The sequence below is a fragment of the Mercenaria mercenaria genome, chromosome 5, assembly GCF_021730395.1.
Source record: "Mercenaria mercenaria strain notata chromosome 5, MADL_Memer_1, whole genome shotgun sequence".
NCBI classification, from domain to species: domain Eukaryota; kingdom Metazoa; phylum Mollusca; class Bivalvia; order Venerida; family Veneridae; genus Mercenaria; species Mercenaria mercenaria.
In genome coordinates, this window is record NC_069365.1 from 23,847,783 (window position 1) to 23,870,801 (window position 23,019).

Genomic DNA, 23,019 nt, shown 5'->3' on the forward strand with positions numbered 1-23,019 from the left:
CACGTGTAAAACAGAGGGGTAATAGTTAATGAAGTTGATTACATTCTACTCTGCTGATACCATTATTGTTGACTGTTATATCTGTATCTATTGGAATTATTATCGCAATAATTTGTGCATGTGTGAATTACATTTACTACTTATTTCTTATAACAGCCCAGACGGAAAGGCGGAATTATGTGAATAGTTGATGTAAGTAAAGATTTTTGCATGTTTTCGTTTTACATAATCTATTACATTTCAGGTTATTAGTAAAACTGCATTTTTAATGAACTTGATTTCTCGAGGAATTATGTGAATAGTTGATGTAAGTAAAGATTTTTGCATGTTTTCGTTTTACATAATCTATTACATTTCAGGTTATTAGTAAAACTGCATTTTTAATGAACTTGATTTCTCGATAAAATGCACGTAAGACGACTAGCAATCACCTAGTGTCTAATTAAATTCTAAGTTAAACCTATAATGAATGAAAGCTGTCTAAGACCATTTGCTACAGCGTGTAACCGTTGCCAAACTGAAAAATGTCTGTTTTTAATTATTTATTGAAATTTTGAAATTCTGGCCTGAGCTGATGTTGAGCTAGAACTGCGTTGGAGGAAAGAAATAAACTGCATTCCTAAATTACCACGTATGTTGTTCGCATCGAACCGCAACCCCCTCCCACACACTTTTGGTCTTAGTGTCGACATTATTTTTAAAAAAGTGGAAACGTGCAGAGTACGCTTGCTTTTGGAAATATGCACGAGGAATCAATTCTGTAAAACTTGAAGAAAATGATGAAAAGTAAACAAACAATTAGACAGCATGTAGTACCCAGTATTTCTGAAATAATTAAAGCTGGAAATAGTCTACGTAAAAAAGTTCGGATAATTATATATCTACAATTATTGTCTATATACGTCAAGTCTCCGGAAATGACACTAATGCATTTACATGTTACCACTTTTCAAGAATCAAATAATTATTTTTATCTAAAGTAAGAAGATTCAATCATGATTTATGTGTTTCTTTTTAACTATTTACTATGGCAGTTTATTAGGTCCTCAAAGCTTACTGCCTATGAATACGTAAATTATCCAGTTCAATTCAATTACATTCGTTCATTCACTCATTTTCACTGATATCATGACACAGTGAGGTAATAGATTACATATTCTACTGCATTAACATTGACAAAAGAGCCAGTAAGTTCTTAAACATATATGAAATTCATACGATAGTTTTTAAAATTAATGCTCATGCGGGACAACTTTAAATTTTACAAACATAATATACAATATCCAATGTGAACTGATGGAAACGACGAAGTTATTATGTTTCAAGTAAATGGCAGCTTTTATATGACTGAATTTGAAAGTGTTTGAACTAACTCCTATGAATTGTTAATCATGCCGATTTCTATCGTCATTACGAGGGTTGCAATTATTTAATATACCGGTTATACGTCTATATTTCATGGAAAATCCATATAGTAGGTTCATAAATACCATAGATGATATAGAATGTCCACATAAAAAGCTCTTCTATATATTCATGATTTTCTATAGAATATCCTCATAAAAAGCAATTCTACACAATGAATGAAATTCCAAAGAATGCCCACATAAAAAACTCTTCTATACATTTATGTTCCATAGAATATCCACATAAAACTCTTTTATACAATAACTGATATTCTGTAGAATGTCTACATAAAAAGTTCTTCTGTATAATAAATGATATCCCGTAGAATGTCCAAATTTGAGTAAACGATATTCCGTAGGAAATCCACATTGTACGCTCTTCAGTAAAGTAGACGATATTCCATAGAATGTCCAAATAGTAAGTTCTTCCGTAAAGTAGACAATATTCCGTAGAATGGCTAGATTAAAAAAAACTATAGTCCGTACAATGTCCAGATAGTAAGCTTTTCCATAAAGTAGACGATATTCCGCAGAATGTTTAGATAGTAAGCTCTTCCATAAAGTAAACGATATTCCGTAGAATGTCCAGCCAGAAAGTTTTTCTATAAAGTAAACGATATTCCATAGACTGTCCAGAGTAAAGTAAACGATATTCCGTAGAATATCCAGATAGGAACTTCTTCCATAATGTAGATAATATCCCCTACAATGTCCAGATAGTAAGTTCTTTCATAAAGTAAACGATATTCCGTAGAATGTCCAGATAGTAAGTTTTTCCGAAAAGCATACGAAATGTCGTAGAATGTTCAGATAGTAAATTCTTCCATAAAGTTAACAATTATCCATAGAATATCCAGATAGTAAGCTCTTCCATCAAGTAGACAACATTTCGAAGAACGTCCCGATAGTAAGTTCTTTCATAAGGTAAACGATATTCCATAGAATGTCCAGATAGTAAGTTCTTTCATAAAGTAAACGACATTCCGTAGAATGTCCAGATAGTAAGTTCTTCCATAATGTAGATGATATTCCGTAGAATGTCCAGATAGTAAATTCTTCTATAAAGTAGATGATATTCTGTAGAATGTCCAGACAGTAAGCTCTTCCATAAAGTAGACGATATTTCGTAGAATGTCCAGATAATAAGTTCTTCCATAAAGTAGAAGATATTCCGTAGAATGTCCAGATACTAAGCTCTTCGATAAAGTAAACGACATTCCGTAGAATGTCCAGATAGTAAGTTCTTCCAGAATGTAGACGATATTCCGTAGAATGTTCAGATAATAAGTTCTACCATAAAGTAAACGATATTCCGTAGACTGTCCAGAGAGTAAGTTCTTCCATAAAGAAGACGATATTCCATAGATGGGGAAAGGGTAGTTATATTAGAGGTTTTAAGCCAATTGCCCCCTTTAAAAACTTTCGACCCCTTTATATGAAAACCCAAAGAAAAATATGATTAAACATTCTGCCAAATTTTTCCCAAAAATTCCCCCCGAAGGTAGAAATGGGGCAGTCGCTCCCCTTGGGCAAACTTTGGCAGAATTTTTGGCAAAGTTATTAATGTACTTTAAATTTGAAAAAACACAATATTTAACTTCTCCCAAAATTTCTGCCACAAAGACGACAATGTGGCAGTGTCTGCCAACTTGGCAAACTTTTGGCAGAAATTTGGCAGATTAATTTCATTAATAAAATATAAGGTATTTGATCTTTTTTTAATTAGTAATTTAATTATTAGCATTAAAATCATTTTACCTTTTGAGTTGTCACACGCTTAAAAGTCCAACATTTATACAGTAAACGATAGGTTAACTTTATAATAAAGTATTTACGCAGGTGTCTTTTTTTTTGTATTTAAAAAGGGAAAAACATACGACTGTTTTTAAGAATGAAACCACTTTTCTTTAAAACTTCCCTGTTTTGTTTGATTTACTTTTGATACTTTGTTTTACGTTTTCAGCTATTTAATATAAGTGTTCTTTTATAAAATTTTTACGCTGATTTAATAAAAGTTTTCTTTTAAATTTTAAATACTATATAAAAATGAGTTTACAAAATAAAATATATTGTTTAAAAGAAAGAATTTTTACTGATAATATAAATCCCAATATATTCAAAAAAAAACGGGAGAAAAATGAAAATGGCTCCCTTGGCTCTTGTGGAAAAAAAAACAAAGTTTGTTAAAAGTACAGGGGGTTATTTAATATTCAAAAGCAATGTTCCTTTTATTCCCTTTTAAAGGGGTTTTCCACTTCCGGATATAACATTGTGGGCCGGGAAAAACCCCTATTAATGGTCCCCCTTTAACAAACTGGTGCTTATGCAAAACTCTGATATTGCTACGGAAACGTATTGATTAGCCAAATGCGAAAAAAAAAATGTTTTCCCAATTTAAAAAACACAATAAAAAACATTTGGGGAAAGATTGAAAAAAATTTTTGTTGTGAAACCTTTAAAATTTAAAAAACGAAATACTTTAACTTGGGCTGGGCAGGAAAAAAATTTCCCCAGGGGTTTAACGCCGAAAAAAACAAAAGTCAAAAAAGGGGAAAAGGGGGGTAGGTATCCCCCCGAAATCACTGGAGCTAAAATACAAAGAATTACAAAACCAATTTAAAAAGAAAATTTTAGGAAACAAGGTGATTGTTCATATGTTGAGATAGCTACGATTTAGTTGACATGAAAAGCTTTTTCAAAATAGATAAAGGAGTAAAGTACTTGTTAACCGTTATTGTATTTCAGAATTTTTCTTGGGTTATTCCAAAAAGAATAAAACTGGGAATCTTTTACAGAAGCATTTGAAAAAATAATTTCAGAAGGTAGAACCCCAACAAATTTTGGGTAGAAAAAGAAAGGAATTTTATAAAAAAAAGTTTGAATCTTTTTTTTAAAATAAATAAAGATTAAAGTATCTCATTTATGAAGGAAAGGTGTAGTAAAGAAAGTTTAATAGAATTTTAAAAAGAATAAGTGGAAATTTTTTTACAGCAAATAATATTATACTTATTTAGATAATTACAGGAAAAGGGTTGAAAATTAACAAAACAAAACACCTAGTAAAAAAATGCATAAACCCCGAACTAGAAAAACTTAAAAAAAGGTATGTTTACTTTAATTTATTAGTAATTAAAGTACCAAAAAGAAAAGAAAAATTTTAAATTTTTGGTGTCATGTTCGCTTAAGAAAACTTAAAGTTTTTTAAAAAAGGATTACACCAAATGGACAGGGGAGATTTTTAAATTGATAAAATTTAATACAAATCCAGAAAATACACATAAAAGATTTAAATGATGAAAAAATTCGGGTTCATTTTATGAACAAGAATTTTACCTATAAAAAGAGGTTTTTAGGATAGAAAAATTTCAAAACGAGATATAAAAAAAAAAAGCTTTGTAAATGGAAGGTTATAGTGAAAAATTTAATAGTGGAACCATTTAGTAAATTTGGGAAAGAAATTTAATTTAAGAAATAAAAAATTTATTAATTATATGAATGAGTCATAAAAATCTATTTTAATAAGGAATAAAAACAAAGATCAGTTAATCATTTTTTAGAAAACTAGTGGCTTCAAAAAATTTTAAAAATTTTGTGGAGAGAAGTAGGGTTAAAATTACAGCAGTTTTTTTGGGTTGCCAGCGATTCACGTTCCGTTTTCCCAATTTGTAGCAGTTGGGGCGCTGTTCCTCAATAATTACCTACTTACTAACAGCTAAAACTTGACGAAAAGAAATTTTTTAAAAGACATCACACAAAATAAACAACTAAAAACAAAAGCACGGTTTAAAAAGGTAAATAAAAAAGAGAAAAAATTTATTCAGGTATTTTTACAATACTATTAAAAATGCGGGAAAAAAAAAAATTTTCAATCCCCTTTTGAAACGTTTTGAAGGAATTTAAACTGAAGGATATAAAAGTAAAAAAGAGAAGAGCTGTTTAAAATTTTTTACGTGTGTTTTCAAAAGATTTTTTTTCTATAAGTATTTATATAGATGGTTAATAGAAAGGTAGTAGAAGTTATCCCAAAAATTTTATCTAGCACTTTAGGGGAAAAATGAATCCAACAAAAATTTTAATAAAAAAAAAGTTTTTTAAAAGAAGAAATGTTATTAAATCAAACTTGACAAATAGTTAGCGATGAGAAAAAAATCACGTTTTTGAAAAATTTCCCAAAAATTGTTATGGCCCTTGTTTTTAAAAAATAATTTTTTTGGAAGGGGGACTGTGGTTGTCTATAACTGAAGAAAAAATGTTAAAAGTTTATTGATTGCCCCCAAAAAAATTCATCGAAACCCCCTAAAACGTTATTGCAACGTTTGTGACACTAATGAAGAAAAAAATAAGATGCACTTAGCGCATTTAAAGCCCTTTGATATTAATTCTGGATAATAAAAGTGCTGCAAAGGGGAAAAAACATATAAAAGTGGAATTAAAAAATCAAATGAAAAGATTAAATTTAAATATTTTATTTTTTTTTAAATTTTTATTTTTTTTTATTTTTTTACCCTTTTTTTTTTTTTTGTTAACGTTTTTTATTTTCTAAATATAATATAAAAGGGGGAAATCGAGAGATAAAAAATCATTTATAAGAAATTGAAATTAAAGTTGAATATAAAAGATCCAAAGAATCTTTTATTTTAAAACTAAAAAATTTATGAAATACTTAAATCTGAATTTAAAAAATTTTAAAAAGGGTATAAAAATAAACGTTGTTTTAAAAATAATTTTTGCAAAAAGGGTTTAAAAATGAGAATTATAAATCGGTTATTTTCAATCAAAGGCTTTAGAATTTTAAACACAAACGAAAAAAAAAACACTTTACGTCAAGTTTTGGATGAAATTAATAGAATTGGTAATGGTTTTCGAGGAAGCGGCTGGGAATAGAGTCAGTTGATACTCATTATATAAATAGATATAAGAAAGTCCTTTGGCTGCTTCAATTTTTTTGAATTACAAAACCTTTTCAAAACCCAAATAAAAGGATAAAAAATATAAAAAAATTGATGATAACAAATTTTTTTTTAGTGGGTCATTTAGCTTAAAAATTTCCCGTAAAAAAAATTCTGAAAGGTTCAAATTATAAAAAACTATAGAAAAAATTAATTAAAATGAATAAATTTTCCCTGAAAATTAAATCAAATACCTAAAATAGAAGTTTTAAATGAAAATATCATTAATATTTTTTGGTTGGAAAACCCAGGGGAATTTATCCTTTACATATCAAAATATCATACGAAAAAAATGTGACTGTTGCTAATTCATAATAACGGAATAACTGTGATGCTGTAAATCACAGGGCCCCCGGTTCATCATTTGTTTGGATAAAAAGACTTTGTTTAGATTAAATGTTTAACAAAACAAAATGCAATAAAAAACACTTCTGTAAAAGTGTCGCAACTTTTTCCAAGAAAGAATATTAAAGAACACATCCCAATTTTGTTTAACTATTAATGGTACCAGGTGAAAAAATCCCAAAAAAGGGGGGAAGTAAAGTACTTTTAAAAAATTATCATAAGGGTTTACAGTACCTTTTGTAATTTATGCGTTTGAATCAATAATAAAAAGTTTTAATGCTTACTCAACTAAATCTTCTTTACTGAACCATATCAAAATCTTAGATTGGGGGTTAGGGGCTTAAAGTTGTTTTTTTTGTTATGAAAAAATTTACAAAACCCCCCCCAGTTTTAGAGGCCCTAATGCGTTTTAAATTTATGAGAAAATGCTTGGAGGGAATATTGTAAAAAATTTTTAAAAGAGACTTTAAAAAAAAACTAGAATGTCAAAAAAAGATGAAAGTAAATTTAAAAAGCGAAATCTTGTCCATTGTGAAAAGAATTAAGGAAATGAAAAACCCTGTTCGAGCCCTTGTCTAACAGGAAAATTTGGGGAAGTGCTCACTCAAAATTAATATAATTTTTTAGACTAAAAATAAAATTCCCGTTTTTTTCAAAATTTAAAGGGGTTATGACGGTCATTTTTTTATGTAACAAATGGGAAAAATTTTAAAAAAGAAATTAATTTTTATTACAAACAATATGGAAAGATTTGGCTTTTGTTTCCGATTTGGGTCTTTATTGATTCATTTCAATTTTATGTCTCAATCATTGGATAATTTTGGGAAAAAAAATTTTCCGAATTTAAATATTTATTCAAATTTTGATAAAAATTTTGCGAAGCGGGAAACCCTTGGGGGTTACACTAAAAATTATTAAAAACAAAAGGTTTTTATCCATATGATTACATGGTTTTCATTAAAAAAATTCAAAGAAACGAAATTACCCCCTAAAAAATGAGTTTATTAAATTTTAAATAAAACACATATCAAACAATGAAAAGAACATGCAAAAAATATTGGAAGAAATTTAAAATTTAAAAAAAGGGGAGAATATCACAATCTATTTTTAAAAATGTGTATTACTTTTAGCTGTGTATTCGAAATTTTAGAAATTATTTTTAGGTCTACAAATTAGCCCTTGTCTTATTTTAGTAGCCCTGGTTAGTTGGGGATGAAATTTAAAAAATGACGGGAAATTTAAAGTTAGATTTAATAACTGATTTGTTGATCTTTTATTGAAAGGGATTGAGGGGGGGAAAAAGTTATATTTCAAACAGTACAGTAAAGCAAAAAAAAATATAAAAAGATTATGATCCAAAACTTGACAGCAAATACTTATGTACCTCGACGCCAATAATTTTTTGGTTTGGGGCCATGTTAACCTTTTACCCTCTGGAAACTTTAAATTTATATCCGAAAAAAAATTCAAAAAATTTAATTGAAAAGGTAAAAAAACTTTATAGTTGAATGTGATCTTGATATCCAAAAATTACTCTGTACATAATGATTATCCTTTAATCCTAAAAAAAATTAAAATACCAATAATGGTTCCCAATTGTAGTAAAATTATTAAAACAGAATTTGAAATAGGAAAAAGTAATGTAAAAAATTAGTTCCAACTTTAATGAAAAAAAAAATTATGTAGTTCATTATAAAATCTTGAACTATATCCAATTGGGGTTAAAAGTAACAAAAATTTACATAAAAAATTTTAAAATTTTTGACGAAAGTCTTTTTTTAAAAAAGTATGTTGTTTTTAAACTAAAAAAAGTTTCTAAAGAAAAAAATTCTTTTGAAAGGATTTTTTTTATTTGATGAACAACTCGTATTCGGAAAGCGTGGGAATTTAGAAAGGGGGTTAATTTTAAAATTAACACATGATGAAAAATTTTTATTAAAATCATACCCAAAACCTTCATTTGTTATTTCAAAAATTTTAACAAGTTTTTTTTTGGTATTCATAGAATAAAAGAAACTTTTATTAAACAGCCTTGTTATGGGGAATGTGCTTTCTAATTTATAAAAAATATTTAATGTATGATTTTCATTATAATTACTTTAAAGGGAAAAAGTACGGGGTTTGAAAAGCTTTTATTCACTGACACTGATCATTATGTTATGAAATTTTAAGCAAAAGATCTATGAGGAGTTTTAAAGGACAAAGATTTATTTGTAATAGATTACGATGTAATTCAAAATTTTATTTCGACAATAATAAAAGGTATTGGAAAATTTAAAAGACGAAGCTGCTGGTATTCCCAAACGTTGAATTTGTTGGATTAATAGTAAAATGTATTTATTTTTTAAAATGAAGTTAAAGTTAAAAAAAAAAAGGAATTTAAAAAAATTGTTGTCAAAAACAATAGTTCATAAAAATTACAAAGATCTTTGTTTAATTCAAACCCCAAAAAATCACACCCTTTTAAAATTATTCGTTTGAAAGCATAAAACTTTCCCGCTATGTTATAAATAAAAATCTTTATAAGGTATGATATAAAAAATATTTTGATAATGGTATTGTACATTACTTTTCTTAAATTTTTTAAAACTTAAATTAAAAATTAAATTAAAACTTAAAATTTAGAACCTAAATTGTTAACTGTATTTTTAACGTTTAAAGAAAATTTAAAAAAAAGCATCATTTATTTTAAATTCTTAGCTAATGGAAAAGAAAATAGATTCATTTTTTCTGTTATTTTTTTTCATTGTAACTTTGAAAAATTACTTTTCTTTATTTTTTAGCTGTAATTTAGCTTCTCCTTTTGCTATTTTAATTGCATCAAAAGAAAAATTAAATGCAATTTTTTTTAATTGTTAATTTTCACATTTTGAAATAAAACCCGGGGCTAATTTACAGTTTTCTTGAAATAATCCACTATCGGGATCTTGGGATAACTGTTAAGAACAATGGAGGTTTTTTTTTATTAATTGTCTTTCTATTGTCTTTTATTTTATTACTTTTTTATTTATATTATTTAAAATTCCCCCCTTTATAAATTTTTCCCGTTAAATAAAAACTAAGTTTTAATTTTTTAAAAATAAAAATTAACTCAAAATCTGCTTTTCAAAAAATACATAATTATCCGAAGTAGAATCTGACGTAACTATTCGTCAAAAGCTAAAAATTTTTTTCTGTAGATGATGAACTGTATAAGGTGAATGTCAAACATTGTCCCTTTTTTTTTTTATAAAATTCAAATTTTTTTTTTTACATGATATTGTTGTGTCCGGTCCAATGTCAAAGTCCCGGGTGTTTTATTTACATATTTTGTAAATATATAAAAAATGGATCAAAAAAAATTTTTTCACCCAAAATAAAAATCGATATTGGCTTTTCCTCAGTTCTCTTTAACCCCGGCCCCCCCTAAAAAAAACTTTTTCTATTATAAATTTTTGGTTTTTTCGACTAAAAACAAAACCTTTTAAAAATACACTGATACAGTTTTTTTTTTATTTTTGGTTTTGTGTTTATAAAAAATCTTTATAATTACGTTAAATTTCCCGATCCCAATTTAATGCTTTTGATAGTTTAGACACTTATTTTCAATTTGAATTTCAGGGACCCCGACGGTCAAAATACTTTTTCTTTTTAGTTTTTATGGGGACCGTATTTAAACCTTGGGTTGCTTTAAAAAGTATTTCAAAAGAACATTTACGTTTTTCTTTTTCTATTTTTTTTCCAATTTTTTTTTTTTTTTTGTCTTTCTTTTTAAGTTTAAAAATTACTTAGCTAAATTACAATCGTTTTGTTGTAGCAACTTCAAAAACAGTTAGTTTTTCAACGTATTCTTTGTTTTTGTAATTGTGTTTCTTGTTTTAAAAAAATTTTTTATTTTTTAATTTTTTAAATTAGTGGTAATTTTTTTCGACATTAGGGGTTTTTGTTTTTGTATTAGCAGTAATTACTTGGGTTTGCGTGATGATTTCCTTGTTTAGCTGATTTTTTAATACAGGTCAGATCATTTATTATTTTTTTTATTTTATCTTTTAAAATTGTTTATATCTTTTTTTAAAAAACCTGTAAGGTACTTAATTCCCCCGTACTTTAAATTTGACGTGTGTCAAAAAATATATTTAAGGCGAATTGTTTTTTTAAATTTTTTTTGCTGATCATTTAAATTTTGTTAATTTCTTCAGTATTGTATAATTGATTCCCTTTTTAATGATTTTTTTTTAACTACAAAGTCCAGTCATTTTTATTTTCACTTTTTCATTAAACTGCTGTATCTTCTTGTAATTTTTTTGATTTTTACTTAAGTCTGATTTTAAATTGTGACGTGTGTACAGTACTTTAAACCAAATTCGAGTTGTTTCTTAAAGTCTTCTTTTTAGAAATTAAACTCTTTTTTAAGGTTATCTAATGCTGTGTTTTGGGCATACCTCTTTTTGATGTGAAGCTCCTTTTCCAATTCAGATTTTTTATTTTGAAGTTTTTTTGAAATAAATTTTATCAAAACTTGTGTTTTTTTTTTCAGTTTCTTTTTTGTTTTTTTATTTCTGTTTTGATTTCTAAATGATACATATTTTTTTAAAATTTTTTTCAGCTTCAAAAATCTTGTCTTTTGTTCTTTTGTTTAACATACATCTTTAATTTTGAACTTGATTGTATAACTTTTCAAAATTGGTTCTAAATACTTTCTTTAGGTTGTCACTGTCAAATCAGATTTCTCTTCAAGTTCTTTATTGAATCAACCCCTACTTTTATTTTTTTTCAATTTTATCTTGTATTCAACTATTAATAATGAATTCTTTTTTTAAAACTTTTGTTAATTCTTCAATACTCTTTCTTTGTTCTGGTTGTTTTATACTTTTTTCTCAAAATTTAGTCATCTATTACATTTTGAACTTTTTTAAACAAATCGTCCTGAAACTGCATCGTTGGGTTTTCTGGTTCCAAAGGGTTTATTATTTATTTCCTCACTATCTAAAGTTGTTTATTGTGTTATCAATTCCTTTTTTCTGTGAAGATACGATTCCTTTAATTTTTTTAAATTTTTTTTAAATTTTTTTTTAGTAGCATAAACATTAAATCAATACAAATTTAACTTTTCTTATACTGTCGGTTCATTTTTTGTTCATATTATTAAAACTCCCTTATATTTACCAGTGAATTTTTTTAAAAAAAATTCCTTGGTTTTGTCAATATTTAAGAAAACATTTTTTGATTTGTTGCATTAGCAAAAGATTAGGGTTAATTTTGTTCTTTTCAAAACATATCACTTTTCGTTTCCCGGACTTTTTAAATAAAATATAATTGAACGTTAATACGGAATTTTTGGTTTTTTATAGTAAGATGACTTAAATAAAAACAAAAGTTTTTTTTACGTCCTTGAAAAAAGTATTTTGTTATTTCATTTTTAACCCTTTTTTCTTCACATCAAAATTCAAATATTACTACTTTTGTTTTTTTGATTCAAGTCATTTAAAAAATTTTTCATTATTGAAATTCAAGTATTCATTTTTTGGGTCTACTTTAATTCTTTTTTCAATTTTATTAGTGGTTTTTAAATCTTTTTTTTGATTGTTTGGTTTTTTGCATATAAGTATAATTTTTCAAATTTAAGGGTTTTCGAAGTATATGCTTATGATTTTTTTTTTTCCCGACCCGAAAATCCCCTATTAACATTTTGAAACATGAATCTGGCTAAAAGGATAAAGTTGTTTTAAAATTATTTGATTTATACTTTTTCTATCATAATTTTGGGAATTTCCCTTTATATTAATAATAATTAAATTTTTTTATTTTCAAAAATTTTTCTTTCTTAAATTTCTTAATTATTTATAAATGCAATCAAAATTAAAGAAATAAGAATAAAAAAAAACCGGGAAAAGATAGGCCTTTTGAGAAGAAAAATGAGAAAAAAAATTAAGAAAGTACAAATCGGGATTTTTCACTGAAATTTATAAGCCCTTATGAAGAATAAAAAGTCAAAGGGAAAAATTTTAAGTAGTAAAAACTTATGGAATTAAAGGGGGCAATTAGCGTTATTCCAAAAGTAAATCAGAAGATCTGACACAAGGTATTACTGATTAACTGGAATGCGGGAGAATCTAAAAAGCAACAAGCTTTAAAAAAGGTCCCTTACACCCAAAAGATTGGGGAAAAAAACCCCCTTTTGGTGGGTTTCCCCGATGAATTAAGGATTAGAAATTATGGAAAAGAAAAAATGGAAAAAACTGAAACAATGATAAAACTGAAAAAATCAGAAGAAGAAAAATTGGAAGCAAGACCAAAGAATTTGATCGGGGGTTTTAAATAAAGAAATTGATTTAGATCTTTTAGATGCAAAAAAAATATTGGACGCCGTAAGAAGTGTTTGATTTTTTTACACTGAATCTGAAAATCCCGATGAAAAATGACTGGGAAGAAGTAAGGGTATCATAGAAAAGGTTCAAAAAATTAAAAAATACGGTAACAAATCTGGGGCAATAAGGAAAAAGAAAAAACCCCCAAAAATTTAATCTAAACAAAGGGGAAGCAAAATAACTGAGTCGGGTAAATTTAAAAAAATATAGAGAAGTAATCAAAGATATTCTAAAAAAGGGAAAAAAATTTTGGGAAAAAAGGGAAAAAGATTTCATAACCCAAATAAGTTTCACAAAATGGGCATTATGGTAATTTAATTTTAACTTAAATAACTTTTTAAATCAAAACAAATTAATTGCAAGGATAGAATAATGGAAAGGAGAATTTAACCTAAAGTAGATAAAATTTGTTGATTGATTAATAAAAAATAAATAATAATAAAAAATTCGATTTATTCAAAAAAAAATATTTAAAGAATTAAAGAAAAATCAGGGTTACCCATCAATAAAAGATCATGAAATTTAAAAAAGTAATTAGAGAACGGGTTATAACGTTTGTCCATGTAATCCCGAAGAATTGGTTAATGACTTGGAGTTAATTTTTGGTTCGATTGTGCTGGAAATAAAAATGAAGAACTAAAAATGAAAAGGGGAGTAGCCAATTATAAAAATGAATTTTTTACAGAACAACTGAAATGTTATATAAAAAATATTTTTCTTGAATATATAAAGGAACAAAAAATTGTGTTAAGTTCTGAAACTGTTAAAAAAGATAATAAAAATACCCGAGTGATTTTCAATCAATTTTGCGTTCTTTTTTTTTAGATAAAAATAAAAACTTATGTTGTTGGTTTGGATGTATTAAAAACCCATGAAACTTACTTTGGATAATATTAGTTGAATATGATAAAAAAGTTCGTTATAAAAAATGGTAAAGAAGGGGGAAAAATATTATTTTAAATGGTTTTACGTTCACAATTTAATAATTATATCGAGAAAATTAATCGTAAAGGTGATTATGATTTGAAAAAATCGACATTCTCCCAATAAATTTTTGGGAAATTTGATTTAAATAGTTTTAAAGGTTTGATTTCAATTCATGATAATTTTTTGTTGCATTTTAAATGCCAAATTTTCATACATTGCTGGATTTGGGAAAAGCATTGAAAATACGAAAAGGGGGAAATACAACCCAAATAACTAATCTGTGGATACAATTTATATTCATTGGTCTTATTTTAATTATTGTTGATGGAATTTCAGAATATTTTCTATGTTTAAATCTGCGATTTAACAGGCTTATCCTTTTTCAAAAGAAACCAAAAAAGAGTCGGATATTTTGAAATTAATAAAAAAATTAAAATTAATAAGAAAATTTTATTAAGATATATTTTGGGAGAAAAATCAAATTTTAAAAAGAGGTTGAAACAAGTTTTACACTAAATTAAAAGAAAAAATTTTAATTTAAATTTGAAATTATAAATTTTAGTTTTTATAAAGTACAAAAAAAATTTATGACAAAAAAAAAGGAATGTTTTTTTTGTTGATGCTCAACGGAGAAGAAATTAACTGGTAGACCTGCAGTCTCCGGAATTTCCAACTTGGTTTAGGTATCTTTGAAACCCCTTTCGAAAATGTTTTTTAAGTGGAGTTGCATTTCAATTTGCACAGCTGGAAAAAAAAGCATTTTAAAAGAGGAAAAAAGCACTTTAAAGGGAACAAAAAAGATTGGAACGGAATTGGAAAAAATTTTGTGTGATAAAAATTTTTGAAAAATTTAAAAAGAAACCTTCTCGGCAGTTGGTAATTTTTAAAGTAAGGGAAATTACAAAAAAGAATAACGTAAAAAAATGAGAAGGGGATTTAATATGAGAATAAAAAGATATTGTCGGATCTGGAACTTTAGCGACAAAAACGTATTAACAATTTATTTATAAAAAAAAAAATAATATATAATATTTCTATTTTTAACCAAAACTTTGTGAAAGGTACGAACTAAATCCTATTAAATTAGATAAGCTTTAAATCTGTCTTGGGGAAATAATGTTTAAACAACAAAAAAAAAAAAAAGGATATCCTTAAAAATTAACGATAGAAGCTCATATTTTGATTGGTTTAATGGTTATTTTGAAGTAAGTTTTAAAGTAAATAAGCTTGCTGATGGTAATAACTATGCTGGTGGAGATCAAATTGCTTTAATTAATAATGCAGCTTCATTAATTGTTCAGTTAGTGGTTAAACAAAATGGATTGTAATAATTTATATAAGGTAATAAATGTAAAGGATTTAGTTGAACTATCTAAGGATTATGCAGAATCAACTGGAACAAATGAATTTATCTCTTTAGATACTACTGCTGTTGCCGAAAGTAGGGATGATCAAGCTGGATATAATAAAGGTTTTGCTACTAGGAAGTTATTAATCCAAGGTGGTAATGAGATAAATGCTAAAATTCCATTAAATAATTATTCATTTTTTCAGGGTTTAGAAATTAATATTATACCTCCAAGTCAAATTCAAATAACACTACAGCTGACAGATGATGATGAATTAATTTTTAGAGCTAATGCTGCTGATGCTGGTAGAGTAATTGTAACAAAATTAATTCTATCGGTTCCACGTTTAATTTTCAGTGAATTTGGACTTGATCTAATTGCTACTGAAAGATTTAAAAAGCAAGATGGTCATACCTTCGGGAAATGGCGACACAATCAACTGATACACAACAAAATAATATAACCTTTAGAATAACAGCTGGTATAACAAAACCACAACATGTATTTGTTTATTTACAACGACCTGACAAAAGTAATTCACAACAACATAACCCACATTTATTAGATACATTTAAAATTAATGCAGCAAATAATAATTGCACTTTGAGCTCCTGTCGTCTTGAAGTTGGTAATGGTGAATTTTTTTCCAGAAACAGAATACAGAAGTATATCAAGAATATATGACGATGTAATTAATTATTATTATAAACAAAATAATAAGACTACTGGAAGTCTGCTAAATAGATCAAATTTTTCTAATTTATTTGGATTTGTTCATTTTAACTTGGAATATAAAAAGGAAGTAATAACAGAAGATCCTAAGCATATTACGTTAACAGCTAAATTAAATATTCCACCAGCAGCTAATATTCGTGTTTACGCAATTGTATTGTATGAAGAAACAGTTGAAATAAATACTATTGGAAATGAACTTGTTATTGTTTAAATAAAATAAATTTTAAATATATAATGGTATCAAATTATATTGAATATAAAGTTAACCTTACAGATGGAGAAAAGAAAAATTTAGCACAAGCTTATAATAATAAAATTCCACATACTTTTAGATTAAAACATGAACAATTACGTGGAAATTTCCCTTTACTTTTAACAAAAACACAAATTAATCAAATTGAAAAGTCTTTTAGAAATAACAAGGGATTAGAAATTACAATTTCGAAAAAACAAATGTCCAGTCAAGGTCAAAATGGTGGATTTTTAGGAGCTTTGGCTGGTTTGTTAGGAAAAACAATTCTTCCAATGGTAGCAAAAATAGCTCCAAAATATTAGCTCCTCTAGGCATCGGAGCCCTTTCTGGGCTGGCCAGTACTGGTGTTAGTAAAATACTTGGAAATGGTATGATTTCGGTAGCTAATGATAAGAGAAATATTATTTCGCCATATCTTACATCTAATCAAAGAAAGCAACTAGTAGGATCTGGAGTGATTAAATTAACACAAAAACAGAAACAAAATGGTGGGTTTTTAGGTATGTCGGCTGCTAGTCTAGGGATACCTTTGATTACGTCTTTGTTAAGTGGAAAAGGACATGGTCAGGGTATACAGATTGATTCTCAGAGAAGACCTTACAGACGAATTCCTATAGTAAAAAAAATATATAAATAAACCTATTTCTAACTTTGAAATTGAACAATGGGTAAAGCAACTCGGTATAATAAACTTTGGGGGTGTATTTAGTAGAAATAATTTACCAAAAACAAAAGCAAAGGACGAGTGCGGAATTATAAATTTGAACGACTCTGTTGGACCTGGAACACATTGGGTTTGTTACTTGAATACTTTGTACTTTGATCCATTTGGGCTTCCTCCGCCGAAAGAAGTAATTAAGTATATACTAAATGTAAAATACAACAATGTTCAATATCAAGACAAAACAAGTACACTCTGTGGATATTATTGTTTATTTTTCATAAAAATGTTACAAGACAAAGTACCGTTGTATGATTTACTGTATAAAATACTAAAAGTTAATAATGTAAAACAAAATGAACAAACTAGTATAAATTATTTTAACCAATAAGGACATATAATTTTTTCTTCCGGGTTTTAAACTTTGTGCACTTACAAAATAGAAACAACAGGTTAAGTGAGGTTAAACTGACCCTGTTTTCGTAGTAGGATTTTGACAAATACTTGGTGGAAGTGTTTAATCATATTTTACTATAGGTTTTCATATAGTACTATGAAAACTTGTTTATTTTTTGGTTTTTAATTGCTTAACTTTGGATTTTTTAGAAGTGGTCAAAAGGTTAAGTGAGGTCAGATTGGCTTAAAACCATCATAATATATACTACTGTGGAGGTAGTATGTTCTTCCATAAAGTAAACGATATTCCGTAGAATGTCCAGATAATAAGTTCTTCCATAAAGTAGAAGATATTTCGTAGAATGTCCAGATAGTAAGTTCTTCCATTAAGTGGACAATATTCCGTAGAATGTCCAGATAGTAAGTTCTTTCATAAAGTAGAAGATATTTCGTTGAATGTCCAGGTAGTAAGTTCTTCTATAATGTAAACAATATTCCGTAGAATGTCCAGATTAAAGTAGACGACATTCCGTAGAATGTCCAGATAGTAAGATGTTCCGTAAAGTAGACGATGTTCTGTAAAATGTCCAGATAGAAAGCTCATCCATAAAATAAACGCGAGATGAAAAATGTCTAGAATAAGATCTTGGTATATAGACATAAATATAGAAATTGTAAATGCATAGAAATATATATAAGTGGCCTACGGCAGAAAGGGAGAGAAAGACTAAAGTTATTAACAATTTTGAGCAGGGAATTAGTTGAACTTTCAAGATGATATAATACATTAAACAAAATGATGACTAACATAGTTTTCCTGTTGAAAACCAGTCGTTTCTTTGAAATTAAGTTATTAACTATTATGGTGAAATATTCTAAAAGTTAATCGTAAATGATTTGTAGGCACTTGTTCAAAACAATTTCACTAGGGAAAAGCCTTATACATTAAAATGTCCCTTCTTCCTATACTTTACAGTTATGCTTGAAAAATAAAACACCCACTGCCCTTAATGGTGGATTTGAAATATATATCCGTCCCATAATTGACAGTCGTCATCGTAAATTCCTCATATTAAATGACTTTCTACAGGCGGTGCATGACGTGAAATAATTGAAATATTAAAAATTGATAAATAAACATAGATTTAAAGATATATTTCAGCACACGAGTCACAATCCATTGAAGATGATATGATATTAAAACCTGTTTGCTGAAACAGTCATGTTTCACAATAAATCGTAAAATTACTGCGAAAATATTTTATAACTGTTACACTGAAAGGCTGGAAGCAAATGATGTTTGTTATTGGTTGATTACTCTTTGATGGTGCATACCTTTTCAAAGGCGGCTAGTAAATCTATTCCGGGTTACCTGAATTTTACGCAGAGGGTACAAATTTATTCTTTGCAAAGTCACTATATAAATTAGAGGTAGACTGTAAAGGAGCGTTTCATTAATTCATACATATGCGTCTAGTACAGAGGTCTTTGGCACATACTTTATTAACTGGAATGAATATATATATATTAAACATTTGCTAGGAAATAATTAAATATTGTAGAAAACAGTGTTTAAAGTATAAAAAGACTATAAAATAACTAGCATCTACAGTGCATTTTTTAACTTTCGCGATACGTAACATGAATATATTCGTATTTCTTTCTTAAATTTATATAAAAACACGAAATTAATTTTCAGTACACTTGTATGAAACCAACACACTTCTGCTTTACGGAATTCCTTTAGGGCCATCGCCTTTGAATGTGTTTCTCTGAACGGGATACTCGATAGTACGATAATGAAAACGCAAAATCATGAAACTACGATAACGAAAACATGACAATACAATGATAAAGACGCGATGCTACGATAACGAAAACGCGATAATACGATAGTACGACGATGATAACGCGATATACTATTCGTGTTTTCACCATCGTACTGTCGCGTTTTCACCATCGTACTATCGTATTATCGCGTTTTCATTATCGTAGTATTGTGACTTCGCAATTTCACCATCGTACTATCGCGATATCACCATCGTAGTTTCGCGTTATCACCATCGAACTGTCGCGTTATCACCATCGTACTATCGCGTTATCACAATCGAACTGTCGCGTTATCATCATTATACTATCGCGTTATCACCATCGTACTGTCGCGTTATCATCATTATACTGTCGCGTTATCACCATCATACTGTCGCGTTATCATCATCATATTGTCGCGTTACTACCATCGTACTGTCGCTTTATCATCATCATACTGTCGCGTTATTACCATCGTACTGTCGCGTTATCATCATCATATTGTCGCGTTATCATTATTGCATCATCGCCTTCCGATGGGTATGTGTATGCTCAAAATCAGAAGATAGAAGTTATGATTTTAGAACTACAGCTCCCGCTCTTGCCCGCGAAAGGTCGATATGCAGATTCGAACACGGGTCCTCGTGTGTGAAGATCATTATTTTTATTAATGATCCTACTATAGCTACAGCTGCTAGTTAGCCAAAAGCAACATAATTGGCTATTTATTTTGCGTAACTTTTCAGCTTTCGTCAGCTTAAGAGACTTATACATATTAAAATGAATTTAAGAAGGCGAAGCGTGTGGAATGTTAAACAGGTTCAAAATGCTATGCAGATATAATTTGATTGCATTTCTAATTCCTGTAAAATCATAAATAAAATTTCTGAGTAAAGAGGACTAAACTCTGTCACTTTTGGTTGTAAACCGCTTTACCTTTTATTTTAACATGTGGTAGGCATAGGAAATAGAGATCAATATAATTGCACCTTTACTAATCCTACCAGGTGTTCTGTATTACAAAAGTGCTTCTATTGTGACATAATGATACAAGCAAAACTGTATTATCTGCACTATTAATTACTTACTGGTATTTTATTTTATTATTGGCTTGTTAAAAATTAACTTTTTACCATAAGTAAGTTGACAAAATCTTAGGAACCATGTTTTGAGGGGTAAATGAAACACATATGAATAAATCCTAAATGTTTTTGTTGTGCAAAAAAGTATGATATTGTGTCTAAAACAGTTTTCATTTTCCACTCAATTGTGTAATTGCAAGGGAAGTAAACTAATAGATATCTCATAATCTCTGCTTATAAGTACTAGCCCAAGGCAAGAGTTGTCATTCTTTGTGGATCACAACTTTAAATTAAAAATTAAAACTTCTGTTATTGATATTAACAAAACTATCATAAACTTCACATTTGTGAAATCATTTTTGGTTATTTGAAGGACTTGGAAATAAATTTCTAGACTTTATTTAATGTATAACTATCATTGAAAATGTTAGGGTCTATCTCTACATGTGGGAATCAAAATTGAAATGCTATCTATTCTTACTATCTATTTTTTCCGACTTTGATGCATTAAAATGAAAACATGTGCCATGCAAACTGCAAAAAATATTCTTTAAATATTTGCGATGCTCCGATACAGTGTGGTTATGCGTCTTATTGAATTCAACATCGATAACGTGAGTTTTATAAGACATGTATTTGCTTCAATTTTCAGTGTAGAAATAAAAGCCATCATATTTGTGGAAATATTCAACATAAAAATATAACCCGGTCTGATCATGGTGCAATATGACTTTCTCTTTTGTTGTTATAAATCGTATTCTATATAGACAACTCAAAGCGATTGACTTGCAGAGGTTTTACCAAATTCGTACAATTGTAATTGGTTTTAGTTGAAAAACATTGTACAACCCGTGAAAAAACAATAGAAATCATTTTGAATTCTCAGTGTTTAAATAAAACACTGTTATCGCAGTATCGCGTTATCCTCATCGTGTTGTAGTGTTTTCGTTATCGTAGTTTCGTGATTTCGCGTTATCATCATCGTAGTATTGAGTATCGCGTTGTAGAGCAACACATTTTAAAGCAATGGCCCTTATGGAATTCCGTATTCTTTATTTACGTTATTTTGCTCATTTCGAGAGGATAAGAGTACAGTGAATACTATGAGGAGTCGTTGTCGTTTCTTAAACGTGTACCGTCGTTTCTGTAATTTGTCCTAGGAAGACTGCCTACACCAAGGGAATAGTTATTGTTTACTTGGACTCCCCACGTCAATGGAGTAGTTGTCGTTTCTGTAACTTTTACTTGGTGGACTTCTAATGTCAAGGGAACATTTCTGTAACTTTTATTCAGTGGACTTGTAAGGTCAAGGAAATAGTTGTCGTTTCTCTTAATTTTACTGAATGAACTAGTGACCTCATCGCTACTGTAACTTTTGCTGGGTTGATTCGCAACGTCAAGGGAATAGTTGTCATTCCTGTAACTTTTACTAGGTGGACTCGTAACGTCAGTAAACAGTTGCCGTTTTTCTAACTTTTACTGGGTGGACTCGTCACGTCAAGGGAATAGTTGCCGTTTCTATAGCTTTAAATGGGTTGACTCGTCACGTGAATGGAATAGTTGTTTCTGTAACTTTTACTGGGTGGACCCGTAACGTCAGTAAACAGTTGCCGTTTTTCTAACTTTTACTGGGTGGACTCGTCACGTCAAGGGAATAGTTGCCGTTTCTATAGCTTTAAATGGGTGGACTCGTCACGTCAATGGAATAGTTGTCGTTTCTGTAACTTTTACTAGGTGGACTCGTAACGTCAGTAAACAGTTGCCGTTTTTCTAACTTTTACTGGGTGGACTCGTCACGTCAAGGGAATAGTTGCCGTTTCTGTAGCTTTAAATGGGTTGACTCGTCACGTCAATGGAATAGTTGTCGTTTCTGTAACTTTTACTAGGTGGACTCGTAACGTCAGTAAACAGTTGCCGTTTTCTAACTTTAACTGGGTGGACTCGTCACGTCAAGGGAATAGTTGCCGTTTCTATAGCTTTAAATGGGTGGACTCGTCATGTCAATGGAATAGTTGTTTCTGTAACTTTTACTGGGTGGACTCGTAACGTCAGTAAACAGTTGCCGCTTTTCCAACTTCTACTGGGTGGACTCGTAACGTCAAGGGAATAGTTGCCGTTTCTATAACTTTACATGGGTGGGACCGTTACGTTAAGAGACTAGTTGTCGTTTCTGTAACGTTTTCTAGGTGGGTAATACCAAAGCAAGATTTGTTGCTTTTTAACTGTGTGAACTCGTAATGTGAATGGAGCAGTTGTCGTTTCGTTAAGGTCAGAGACCACTAGTTCAAAAATACAGGGGACTTACTGGGAATAAGACATTCGTATATCTGGGAATAAAATAATGTTAAGTACCTCTGACTAGTATGTTATGTAAACAAAGAAGTGATTATTTTTCGAAGCTGAACCTTATTTAAGTGCGTTTAGAATATGCTATTACACATTTCGACAATACTGCTTACATTTGATGTGCATGGAAAAGGGTTTTCTGGAACGGTTTTCTCTCGCCGTGCCAACTCTGTCAACAGTGGTCATTTCGATTTATGGAAGGCCGTACATCCAATAATGTTAGAAAACAATTAGTTGTCTCTAATTTTTAAGGTTTACTGGGCAGATTTTATGATATTATTCTTGCACCAATGAAAACAGCATGGTTCTGACTTATTATGCATGGTATTTTAGTCTTGTCCTAGAACCTGATTACGTACCTTTTATATTTTGCGTACGATAACAAATTAAAATAATTTTCTGTCTTTATGATTA

The 23,019-nt window shown here is 28.7% G+C and overlaps 1 protein-coding gene across 2 annotated transcripts in view; it reads left to right on the forward strand.

The window, feature by feature from the left end:
- The window catches only part of LOC123558828 (glycine receptor subunit alpha-2-like), a 33,381-nt gene continuing 10,362 nt past the window's right edge, over nt 1-23,019 (forward strand). Inside the window, exon 1 of one of the 2 annotated variants that reach the window (XM_053542923.1) lies at nt 1-192. The gene's annotated coding sequence lies outside the window, so the exon portion shown is untranslated. The other variant, XM_053542924.1, reaches the window with a different exon arrangement.